Raw genomic sequence first — 12,857 nt, 5'->3', positions numbered from 1 at the left:
CAAAATCATCACAATTTTCACAAATTTCACTTGCATTAAAAAAAAAAAAAAAAACAAAAAAAACAACTCCCACCCCAAAATCAAAACAGCATTATCACAACACTGATTGAAAGTGGAAAATTTATGCTCAATCCGCTCCTTTCTTCACCACAATTACAACAGCCAAAATAACTCATCATCATTTCAGTGTTCGCTCACTGGCTGTGTCCCATCCATGTTTCATCCGTTGGCTCTCCCAATTACTATGCTTATCTCAAGCTCCTCACGCCCTGAGTTGTGCACTGTAAAGAACTGATGACCCTGGCTAGACACCAGGTGCCCACCAAGCTGCTCTATCACTTCACCTCCTCAGCAGAAGGGAGGAGCAGAATATAAGGGGAAAAGAACCCAGTGGCTCAAGGTAAAGGCAGCTTAATAATGCACAAGCAAAGGCTGTGCACAGTCTGGACGTTGACTGTAGATGTAAAAAATGCTCTGTTGCAATCCTTTTCTATGGAATACAGGAATTATTGTTTCAATTTAAATGTGGATACAACCTCTAACAATGTAAGTGCTTTGTTTCCTTAGGCTGAAGGGACTATACAAGTTAAAGAGTACAAGAGCATCTGAACCAAATATGTATCTTTGGTCTATTTTTATATCCAAAGAAAATATTCATCTCTTGACATTGCACATGCAGGCCTGAGAAAGTTCCCTGCAAATATATTTCTTTGAATGTATAATTATCTATTTTCAACTGCAGAGAATAATGTGTCCCATTTTAAATTATGCAAGTCTAAATTGCAAAGGACATTAAAAGGTCATATCCTGCCCCTCAAGATAAGATAATTAACAATGTTCTGTACTTGTGGTACAGTCTAAGAAGCATGTTATGCCTCTGTATTGTGATTCCACATTTGAGCATTTGCAAGGCAGCTTCCATATTGACCCATATGGCTTCTCCCAGCATTGAATACGTTGAAAACAAATGTGATTCGTGTGATATCACAGCAGTTCAAGTTCTCTGAGCATATCTGGATCATATTTGGTATTTTTTTTCTGATGCAAATGTCTGGCATCACTCACAAACAACAGTATTTTCACCTTTTGCCATTTTTATCATTCTTGACAACAGCACTGGAACAGGTTTCCCTGAGATGCTGTGGAGTCAGAATATTAAAAATTTGCCTGGACATAGTCCTGGGCAGCCTACTGTAAGTTCTGCTGTTCAGTCAGTGGGGTTGGACTAAAGTACTTCTACAGGTTCATTCCAACATCAAGCATTCAGTGATACTGTGGTTCTACTCTGCTATTGCATTCCACTTCTATTTGCTCATTCAGCCTATTGAGGCTACTGAGAATATGGAGGGCATGTCCACGTGCTCAGTTCTGGGGTCTTCCATGGGCTAAAATGTGAAGATTTGCTCAGATGTGGTCTTCCATGGGCTGAAAGACAACCTTACCACCACAGATTTCTGCACAGGCTACAGAAGAATTGCTGCTCTTGCATCTGGAACATCTCCTCTTTTCCTTCTTCAAAGACCTTGAGAGCTGCAGAGCTGTTTTCCATACCTTTTCTTACTCTTTTCCCAGGTCCTGCACAGCATTTTTTATAATTTCCTAAATAGGTTGTCACAGAGGGACCACCAGCATCACTGATAGTCTCAGTTTTGGACAGCAGTTGGTCTGGTTTGGAGCTATCTCAAAGGTGGGGCACAGGGCAGTCCCCAGTCTTTTCTGACAGAAGCCATCCCTGCAGCCTGCTGGTTACCAAAACCTTGCTGCACAAACCAAATAAAAAGGAATTGTTTTAAACCTACATATACTCTTCACTGTACAATCAGTGAGCATATTTACCTGGACATTACAAACAGTATCCTGGTTTCTGGCCTGCTTCTGGATATATTTTTCTGGTAGAATGATTTTTTTTCCCATCTGATTTAAGCTCATGCTATCAGAAATGCATGTATAGTCTCTTTGCCTTAGGTCAGATAGATTTTACTCTTTTTGCTATTTAACCTCTAGTTTATGTGCTAAGTAAAAACTATTTTCTACTGGATGGCATTTGACCTTCAATTGTCTCTTCTTTGTTGTAGAGCCTGGGGTAGTAGGACATTCATGCTTTTGTGCAAAGTTTATCTGTTTCTACAGTTTTTCTTTCACTGTGATGTCACCTAATTATTCTCTGCCTTCAAATCTTATGTGGTTTTGTTTTGGTTTTTTTTTTTGTTTTTTTTTTTTTCCTAAACAATTAGGCTAAATGGAGGTTTGCTTCTTTTTTGCTTGATCTGAGTATTGTTTTAAGTTAATACCTTGAAAGAATTTTTGAACAATGCAAATATTTGGAAAGTGTACAGTACAAAAATGTAGATTTTTTTCACATTGAAAGGTTTTACCATATTTCAAATACAGCCATTAAAAAAAAATCATCTATATATAAAGATCTATATACCCTTACACTAGTAAGGTGATACAGCAAGTAATTTTGGAAATAATTTCCAAACACACTAAGGTCAAGAAGGTAGCTGGCCTAGAGTTATAAAAGGGAAATTCAACCAACCTGACAGTCTTTTATAATAAAATGACCAGCTCAGTGGAAATCAATGCCTTTATTTCCATAACATTTTCACAGCCAAAATTATGAATTACAGACAAAATAAATGGACAGTAAAGACCTGGCAGTATGTTGGGCATCTAAGGGTAGAAAACTGCTCACTCTAAGGGTTGTGATCAAACAGAAGGTCCAGCTGGAGGCCAGTTACTTTTTTGCTTTGTGCAAAGGGTTAATATTGTAGCCAGCAGTGTTCAACACCTTCACTGATCACCTGGATGCTGGGACAGACTGCACCCTCAGCATGTTTGTAGATGTTACAGAAGCATGAGGAGTGTCTGATCCATCAGAGCCGTGTGTTGACATTCACTGGAACTTCCAGAGGTTACACACAGGAATCTCATTAAATTCAACAAAGGGAAATACATCAGAGGAAGAACAATTCCAAACAGGCTGAACAATTCCCCAGCAGAACAGGCTGGGGTCAATCAGCTGAAAAGCAGCTTGGCAGGGAGGACCTGGAAGTCAGGGCTGCCAGCAAACTGACCATGAGCCAGCAATGTGCCCTTGGAGCAAAAAAGGCTGACAGCTCCAAAACTCCATCAGGCAGAGTGTTGCCAGCAGGCTGGGGGAGATGAACTTCCCCTGCCCTGTTGCTTTACTCAGCCCTGGTGAGAAACATCTGCAGTGAAAAACATCTGCAGTGAAAAACATCTGCACTTCCGAATCCACTGATGGATGTGATCTGTGATTCAGCAACGCACAGATTTTTGTGATTCTGTGTTGCTTACTGAAGCAAGTCTAGCACAACACCAAAAAGATGACTTAGATCTTAAAACCCCTAACACACAACAAGAGGCTGAGGGAGCTGGGAGTGGTCAGCCTGGAGAAGAGAAGGCTCAGGGGGTTCTTAACATTGCATTCAAATAATTGATGGCAGTGGGGAGTAAAGATGGAATCAGGCATGTTTCATGATGCACAGTGACAAGACCAGAGACAATGAGCATAAACTAAAACACAGGAAATTGCATGAGGAAAAGCTTTTTATTTTTTTCATGAGAGTCTGATTGAGAACTGGAGCCCGTTTCCCAGGGTCCTTGGTGTCTCCATCCTTGGAGACAATGAAAACCTGTGTGGACATGGCCCCAAACAACCTGCTGTAGGTGACCCTGATTGACCAAGGTGGTTGAACTAGATGGTCTCCAGAAGTACCTGACAAACCTCAACAATCCTGTGATTCTATGCACAAATACTTCTAGTTGCCTAATACTTAGGGTATTGAAAACACTGTGATTGGGAGGAATTTCCTGTTCACTTTAAAAAGCCGTAGTTTCCAATGTCTTTGATACAGTAGGATGGTTTCCTTTATACTATAGTTTATACTATTGCAAACAAGCTTGCCTTATTGACCAGTGATTTATTTGAAAGACTCACCTATGTACTGTTATTATATTATAATTTCTTTGATTTTTTTTTTTAGCAAAAATGTTCAAAGAGTGCTATCTTTTCACTTAAGTCCCATGTGGGAATTCATACTCCAGAGGCAGTGGCTGCAATAGAAGAATCACTAATTAGGTGGAAGACAAAAAGAGAAATAGTAATAATCAGATCCAAGGAGAGATTTAGCTAGGAAAAAATCATCTTTGAAATTCTGATTTAGGTTGATTCTTTTGTGAAGCTCCCCACTCAGCAAACTAAGCGAGAGGTCACAGTTGATGTCAGTATCTTTTCTACAAAGATTCAATATTTTTATTGTTATTCTTCTCAGTTCTTTGTTATTAATAGTTTCACCCAACTTCTTTATGCCTAATATCTTCACTCTAATGCTGCAGATGTTGTTGATTCTCAGTCATCTTTCAAGTTTAGCTACTTGTACAACTCATTTGCACAGAAGCAGCAAATTAGTAATGCTCCACTACAGTAGTTTATTGGACTTTAATGTACTAGTTCCTCTACATTGGCTTAGTGAAACTATTTTGTATAATATTTAGCAATAGCTTTACTTTTGCAAGTGTCAGTCACTTTGCATCTGTTGTACTGCTCTGTGTGGTGTTTCCATAGATGTTATTTACTGAAGTTACATAATGTTCTGTTTAAAATCAACAGAAGTGACATTGATTTTTTTTTTAACTGTGAGAATCAAAGTGCTAAGTTGAGAGCAGAAGCAGCTCTGTATTTTATTACAGACAAATAGAATTTCTGCTCATTTGTCCTGCACTAGAGCTCACAAGGGATGTTGTGATGCCTAATGGCTAGATAAGGACTGTGAATCAAAATTAAGTATATGGATTTAAACTGCTGAATATTCAGATAGCATTTTGTCTTGTCCTGCTTGCTGTATCAAAATAATTCAAATAATGAGATACAACTTTATCTTGACTTAGGCTGAGATTAAACCATGACATCTTGATTACAATCATGAACTGATCACCAATATTCCTTCAAATTCAGATTTCCATGTCCATTTATTTGAAAACATGACCAGCTTTTGCAGTCATGCGTGCTGTCAGTGTTGCTTGTTAGGAAATTTATCAAGGTCTGGATTAATGACACGTAACATTAGAAATCTATCACAGAAGCCTCTTTATCTATGGTTTTCCCCTCTAGGCTCTCTTTATAATCAATGGGGAAAAGAGCAGAATTTTTCAGAGAATGACTCATTTGACCTATTTTAGCTGTCTATTTTAGGTCAAGATGAATCATGATCTATAAGTGCTTATTTCTTATCAGTGGCCAAACTAAAAATGGAAATATGGATGGGATCAAATGAATCCTTGCAATGTTTTTGATGTAAATTTACCTGAGATTACTTCACTACATAAAGGCAGGACAATACAGATTAAAACATTTTTTAGTTAAATGGGGAAAATAGTTCACTCTGATCATACAACTCCATGAACAAAGTCTGTATAGAAACCTGAAATTCCAGTTGAATTCTCAGGATGTACCAAAGTTCCACATTTCATAGTTTTAAAGTGTTAAACAAATACATAATGCATTTTAAGATGGCGGATTGTTATAGATTTAAGGAAAGTTATGAGTTTGATTTTCTAACCATGAATACTGGACTAAAAAGTTGAAATCTTTCTACTGTATCAGGAAGATGCTATAAGCAGTGGATATTGCCAAATTCAGAACTAGTTAGCAGGAATGAGTACATGGAGTTTTATTCAAGATGAGAAACAGACTGAGAATAACATTGGAGAAATGCTGTGAAGAAATATTATATCTTTAAAAAAAACTTCATTAATTAAAATAATTCCAAGTATTCAATAATTTTTTCACACTTACTTTCTGTTCTATGTCTTTGAAAAACATACATCTCCTTTTTATTTCCACAAACCCTTTCCCTCATAATGTGTTTTTTCTTGTTAATAATGTGTTTTTGTACAAGAGAGCACACACCTGCCCTTCTACAAGATACAAAGAGTTTAAAAAACACTCTCCTATCTTTTTATGTATAATTGAACTAGAATTTATTTTGCTTTCTTTTTCTGTACTTCTCTTTGACAGTTCTACTGGCTGCCTGAAAGAGTCTAGCTACCTTCAAACTAGTAATCCAGTGTTTTACAATTCAAATATCTTTGAGTTCCTTGTATTTACAAAGATAGTTGTGCCTGCTTGTCTGGTATATTTGTCCATATGCACGTACACAGACAAACATACAGCTGAACTATCCCATACAGAAACTCTAGGAGTAATATTTTGGTTTATTTGTTTTTCTGTGGCACCTGAACTCCCCACGAATAATGCATTTAAAAACATTTGTTAGTCAAAAAAATCTGCTTTGAAAGAAAATGGAAAAGTGTGAGATGTGTTGAGAAATAGAAAAAATTCTTTCTATTGAATTCACTTTATCAGAATTAAGAGGCATATTCAGTCTCCAGAAGAAACAGCATTTTTAAGAAGTATCTTGACTGTTGCAGCACAGATATAGTGACAAAGGTGATCCTTTTCCATTGCTTTAGACACTGATCCACCTTATAGTCTCAAAAATCTACCTGAGTAATGAAATATTGATGAATGTGTTAGAATATTGTCAAAAGGAATATACTGTATAAAATCGTAAAGGATTGAAATGCAACATAGCTTAAAAAATTATTCTTAATGTCTGCGATGTAGGTAGGAGACCATTCTTGTAAAGGGGAAATGAAGACAAAATTATCATAACTAATACAACTAAAGATTAACCCAGTTCTGGTGGTTAGAGCAGTCATCTGGGACATCAAATATTTGTGATCCATGATCTTACATGTGGACATTTTCCCAATGAATTTAAGAAAAGTAGGGTGCTCGGATAAGCATATCAGAAGATGGGTTTTGAAACTAGAATGTGTGTGTTTTTTCTCACTAATCTTTCTGTTTCACGTCTCGATCTTCAGGACAGTAACTCATGTAAGTGCCGCCTTTAATTTAAGGTAAAAGTAAAAATTATCCAAGGACTTGGATAAGTGAGATAATTAAATTTTACCTTTTTTTCTGAGAGACAATTTCCCTTTTCAGTCTACACGGTACAGTAGCAAATCTTTCTAAACTACATTAAGCATTTTTTCCTAATTAAATCTCACTCCTAATCCACCTGTTATTAGTAATACATTGCAACTTTTCCTAATTGTTTTATGTAAGATCTTTATCCTGCATTCATTGTTTTTTCAGAGCTTTTTGGATTTTTTATAGGCCTTTTTTCCTCACACACCTTTCATTTTTCCTGAGGAACAGATTGTTTCAGCTTTACTGTATTCAAAAATTCATTTGTCTTTTACATTGAGTTCAATTCTTTGGTCACTTTTAGTTCACTCTACACAACTTTATCATTCCAAACAACAAGATTGAATCCCAAACTGTTTGAAATTTGGATTATTTCATTTTAGTAGTTCCTAATCTCAGTACTATTGTGTATTTTGAATTAGGTATTACATGTAGAATTAAAAAACCTCTTAATACAGGTTGTAACTTCCTTACCATGCTCTAGATAAGTTTCAAGATTGAAGAAAGCAGAGAGAACTTGGATCTTTAGCAGAGATATTCAGGTAATGTTTTCTCAGTGCCACAGGTGGAGTCATGCCCTTCGCTCCCAAGAGAGAAGAAACAACATACTCTGTTGTCATAACAAAACTCAATAGTAAATGCAATGGTAGTATAATGAGATTTGATGGCAAGTTACACAAGTATTTACTGCACAGAGGACAAGGTGAGACAAAACTGTGAGATCCACCTGTTGAGTCATGAGGTTCAGAAAGGAGCCCTTTGCACTCTAAATTCCTTCTCAGAATGCAGCTGGATTCACTCCAAGTTCAAACTTGCAATGGTTTCTGTGTAAACAACGATATATGCACAATCTGTCCTTTACACCATTTATCAAAGATTACAAAATTTCATCTTACTTATTCCCAATTCACTTACTGAGTATCTGATGCTATAAGGAGTCTATCACACTGGGGGAATAACCTTGAGAAGTGTCCCTGCTCCAGGGGAAGCCCTGGCATGCAGCCCACAGCCATGAAGGAGAGTTAAAGAGGCACTGGGCCCTTACTATTTATGGAGTAAGATGATTGTCTAACATTTGCATGCAAGCCATATTTTATCTGGCACATGCTCAAATTAGCCCTTGGCTGTTGTATTTCCCATCTCCCCTGAATCCACTTCTAGAGGGATGCAGCCATCATGATGAGTCACTTCTACTAGGACTGACACAGGTAGTTACCACTTGAGCAGGGTTATGGAAATTAAAGGTCTGGCTGGAGGACAGGGAGCACAAAAAGACTCTCAACAGGTGCAGACTGTGTGGTACAGTCTTCCCAAACTCTGAATCTCTGCACCAAAAGTAAGACGAGGACATGCAAAGTAAGAATTGTCGAAGCCTATTTAATAGATACTGTAATCCTTTGATTTACAGAATCTATTGTCACAGCACGACTGCTGAAGAAAAAAAGCAAAATTCATTTCACAAGGCATTTCAAAGAAAGAAGAAAGCATTATATTTTTTACTAACTTTCTGCACTTTTAAATGAAAAAAAAATATATTACAAGGAGGAAAAAAAATCTGTTTCTTCAGATCTAAAAGACAAGTATTAAAATTAAAGTATGGAAAACAATAGTATTTTTCCTACTAAAATAAATCTAAAGTGGAACTTTAGTTAAATATTTTAATATTTTATTTATATTATTTAGTTAAAAGAGTTTTTTTATGTAATACTCAACCTCACTAATTTTCTCATGGACCTGTAATATTTCATGCAATGCAGATGTGTTTTGTTATATCTTGATGTCTTCATAAAATTCTCAACACGAATAAAAAAAAAAACAAAAAACCCAACCAACCAAAGAAACAAAAAAACCCAAACCAAACCAAACCAAAACCCCAAATCCCAAGGCAGTAAGAAACAATTTTCCTAAAAGTTTGTATCTTTCCCATGGGATAAGGGCTGAAGAGAAATGTAGAAAACGGAGTGAGACGTTTATTGGTTCCTCCTCTGCCTTGAGCCTGGAAGCAGACAGCATCCTATCTTGATGATTCTAGTTTTGAACTACCATGATTTTTGTCTTGTTTTTATCTTGAAATTTCAGTCCATGTTGGAGAAAGGGCTATAGAAATGTTTGCTTTGTCTTCTCCTTTTCTGAAGCTAGACAGATTGTCTCTATCTTCACCCAAAGACTCTATACGTTATCTTTTATGTAGATTTAAGCATTCTTAAAAATGGCCTGAAATTTTTCTTGCTTTTCCATTTTTATTCCTGGTATTTTGCTCTCCAAGCTCCTCAAAATCACCCACAGGAACACAAAAGGGACCCAGAGAGCAATAGATTCATCTAAAATAGCATTTTGCATGGCCCATAAGTTTCAGTTTTGGAACCAAGACCAATTGATAAATAATCTTTATTTTAACATGTTTCTAGATTCTAACTGGAAATTATTTTCATGCGCTTCTTCAAATGAAGCTTTCAGTGTTCACACTGAACAGAGTTTAAAAACAGGAAGCCTATTTCTTTTCAGAACTCTGAAACCATGCATCAAGCGACACAGGAACGTAAATGAAAGGCAAATTAAAGACTAATTTCCTGATTTTTAAATTTAACTAGGAAACTGCTTCAGCAAGAAAGAACTGGAGCTACATTAGTAAAATATGAAGGAGGACAGCAAGGCGGAAATATTAAAACTTTCTTCCTGATACATGCTTGAAAAATAAGTGATTTTAATGATCTTACAGTTTTACAGTCATTCTGGCTGCATATTGCTACAGAAGAATATGCAGCAAAATTTAGATGTAAACTCCAATTTTGAGTGTTTTGAGTGGCCTGAAACATATGATATATCTCAGTTCATTGCCATTATTTCAGGGTTCCACTGGCAAAGATCACGTGGACTGATGACTGCTGCTAATGCAGGTAGATGTCTATTTACTGTTTCAGAATGGGGGTTCTACACAGGTGCGTACTATCCTCAGAAAACGAAAAATGTGAAAAGCATTGAGAAAGAAAGAAGGAAGGAAATCTTTTGCTAAATCTAACCATGTGACCAACCCATTCCTTATTGTGGTATATTTCTGGACTAGTTAACCTATACATAATGTTCCAGGAGGGAAAAAAATAAAAAAAGGAGAGTGGTTAGTATGACATCTACGCATTTACTGATCTCAGAATAAGACACAGAAGGTTTTATGACATTTCTGGAAACAACATTCATCAAAGGCAATTATGAAAAAAGATATGGTTGCTATTTCAGATAGTTCATGGTAGCATATTACCTAGTGTTTTGGGAGGAAAGAACAAGGGAGCACCTGTGTTTGCTTATCATCTTCATATTTTTCTCCAGAACATGTGTTAGGTGCTACTGGCAACTATTGGGCCAAGTGGACCTTTAATTTGACCTTTTACAGCCATTCTTATGTTCCTGTGTCTTCAGAAGCCTCTAAGAAGGAGAGGATACCAGAAGCCAGGAAGGTGCTAATTAATACTCACAATTAAAGAGCTTGAGAAAAGGGCTGTAAAGAAGTGATACAAACCTTAAAAATATAATGGTACAACCTTGGATGATGATGCAGTATTCTATTGCAAAGAAATAACACCTAGTAGGAAGCAAAGGAGGGGTATTCTGTATAGCAAAAATTAGAGCCTTTACTCAATCTCTTATGCAATATCAGAAGAAGGGGAAAGAAGGGGAAAAAAACCATCTATTTGAAAATAAAAGAGAAAGGGGGGAAAAAGGCAGAAAAAAGTGTTAATTTTAAGTTAGGACTGAAATACCTTCAAAGAGAATATAAATGGATTGTTTTCTGTCTTTTGTAACTTTGTCCCAATGCTGAATAATTTTTTGGTACTCACTGAATTTGTTGTAAAATGAAAATATATTTATATGTAATGTAACAGTAAACTGGTTCCCTGAATGATGATCTAGAGATTCAGCATTTATCTTTACTGTTGTGAACAGTAAAATCAAACATACTGAGATGCTCTAGTGGGGACATTTCCTGACTAATTGGACTAATTTCTACTTATGGTTCTGAATGAGAGTTAGGGCCATGAGATCCTGAAAAGGACAATAAAAAAAATTAAAAAAGAAATGTTTTATTTGTACAAATGATAACTACTTAACTTCCACAGAATTAAAAAAAAATTTTGAAGGACAAATCTGAGTGCAGCATTCATGATGAAAAATGCTTCAGAGGGGGTGAAATGGGAAAATGAAAAAACGGGATGCTGATGGCCAAGAATATCACAACTAAGTTGCTTTTTTTTCCTTTTTTCACTTCACTTCTGGAAGTTAAACTTCAACATTTAGTTTAAAGGCTTATTTACTTCTTTTTAGCATTGATTACTCTGACTTCATTGCTCTTAATTTTTTCCTTGGTTCATAAATGGAAGTTTAATAAAGTTCTGTGCTTGTTAAGCATTTGTTGTTGACCATATTGCTATCCACTTAATTGTAAGGAAATGTGAAGAGACAGGTGTACCAGAAGCTTTTATTAAGGTATCAAAACCCAGCAAGCTATCTACACAAGCCAATTAAATGGCACTGCATGTCCCTAAAGTAGAAAGCACACAGTATTATACCTAAGTTGATATTTTATTCAGCAAATAAATCAACCCTTACAAAACACATTCCATAAAATGAATCAAGCACAATATACTCCGTATGGATTAGCAGTCCCTTCACCCCAGGTATATTAAAAAGCATGTGGAAAGCTGCTTTAGCACTCTATAAGCTAACACTGAAAGATGTTCCTTGGTATTTCACAATCCAATAAACCGTGTGTGCACTAGTAATCCATTACTCATTGAAACTACAATAAGTGTAATGTATTCAAGCACTTCCTACTTTCCAGGCCTCCCTTGACCATGGATTCATGTGATTTCACAGAACACTTTCCATCTGCATGAATTGGTAAAGGAGTCCATGAATGTGTAAGAAACTCTGGTGGATCAAATACTTCAACTCTGTAGAGAACTGAAGAACACAAGCATATTCCATTAACATATGGAGCTGACAAAAAATATAGTTTCTGTTACACAGGTTATAATTTTTAATTACGTTTTTGCCCATGAAGTATTATTTTATATCCAGAATCCTGCTTGTGAATGTAAACTAAAGCCAAATGGCTTTAGGGTGCCCAGATGCACAGGCTCCAAAGAGTTCAGGCTGAGTCCTGCCTCTTGTGGGCTTGGGAAAGCTCTTGAAATATGAGGTGCTTTGAATGATACATAATAGATATAAAAAGCTTTCTTTTTTGGACTGCTACATTCAAGTATTTTGTCCTGTCTTATTATAATGAAAGTAATTTTGGATGCAAGTCCAATTTCAGTTGTCTAAATAAGCACTCCACCATCACTCTGCAGCTGGAGAGAGGAGAAAACAGTTCTCACTTGGGCCTTTTATATATTTATATTCTATATTAGACAAAGAGAGGAAGGATTCTTCCTCATAAAGAAGAAAAGCAATGGTTACAGTATAATTTTGAAAAGGAAAAAGGACCAAGCAAAATAAGCATGCTAACTCTCAGCATTGTGGTGATGTGGTCTGTATTGTCAGCAGTTTTCACATTATCATAAAAAAAAATAGGTCTACTGCCCCTTCAAACAAAGGAAGATGTATAAATAAACTATTTCTTCAGAGGCAGGATGGTGCAGACAGATGATGGTCAACAAAATGGCTCTAGCCCGTTTTAGAAATCTCACTCCCTGCAGGACAAAACTGTCAAGATTCTGAGGGCATCAAGGACCTTGACTGTCCTACCGTGCCCTCTCACCACCCTGTCCACTTCAGCCCTGTCTGTGCCACAGATGCAGTGTGGAATGTTGGTCATTGAAACTACAATAAGTGTAATGTATTC

This window comes from Pyrgilauda ruficollis, unplaced genomic scaffold (assembly GCF_017590135.1).
Source record: "Pyrgilauda ruficollis isolate IOZ18807 unplaced genomic scaffold, ASM1759013v1 scaffold8, whole genome shotgun sequence".
NCBI classification, from domain to species: Eukaryota; Metazoa; Chordata; class Aves; order Passeriformes; family Passeridae; genus Pyrgilauda; species Pyrgilauda ruficollis.
This window is presented reverse-complemented; position numbering follows the sequence as displayed.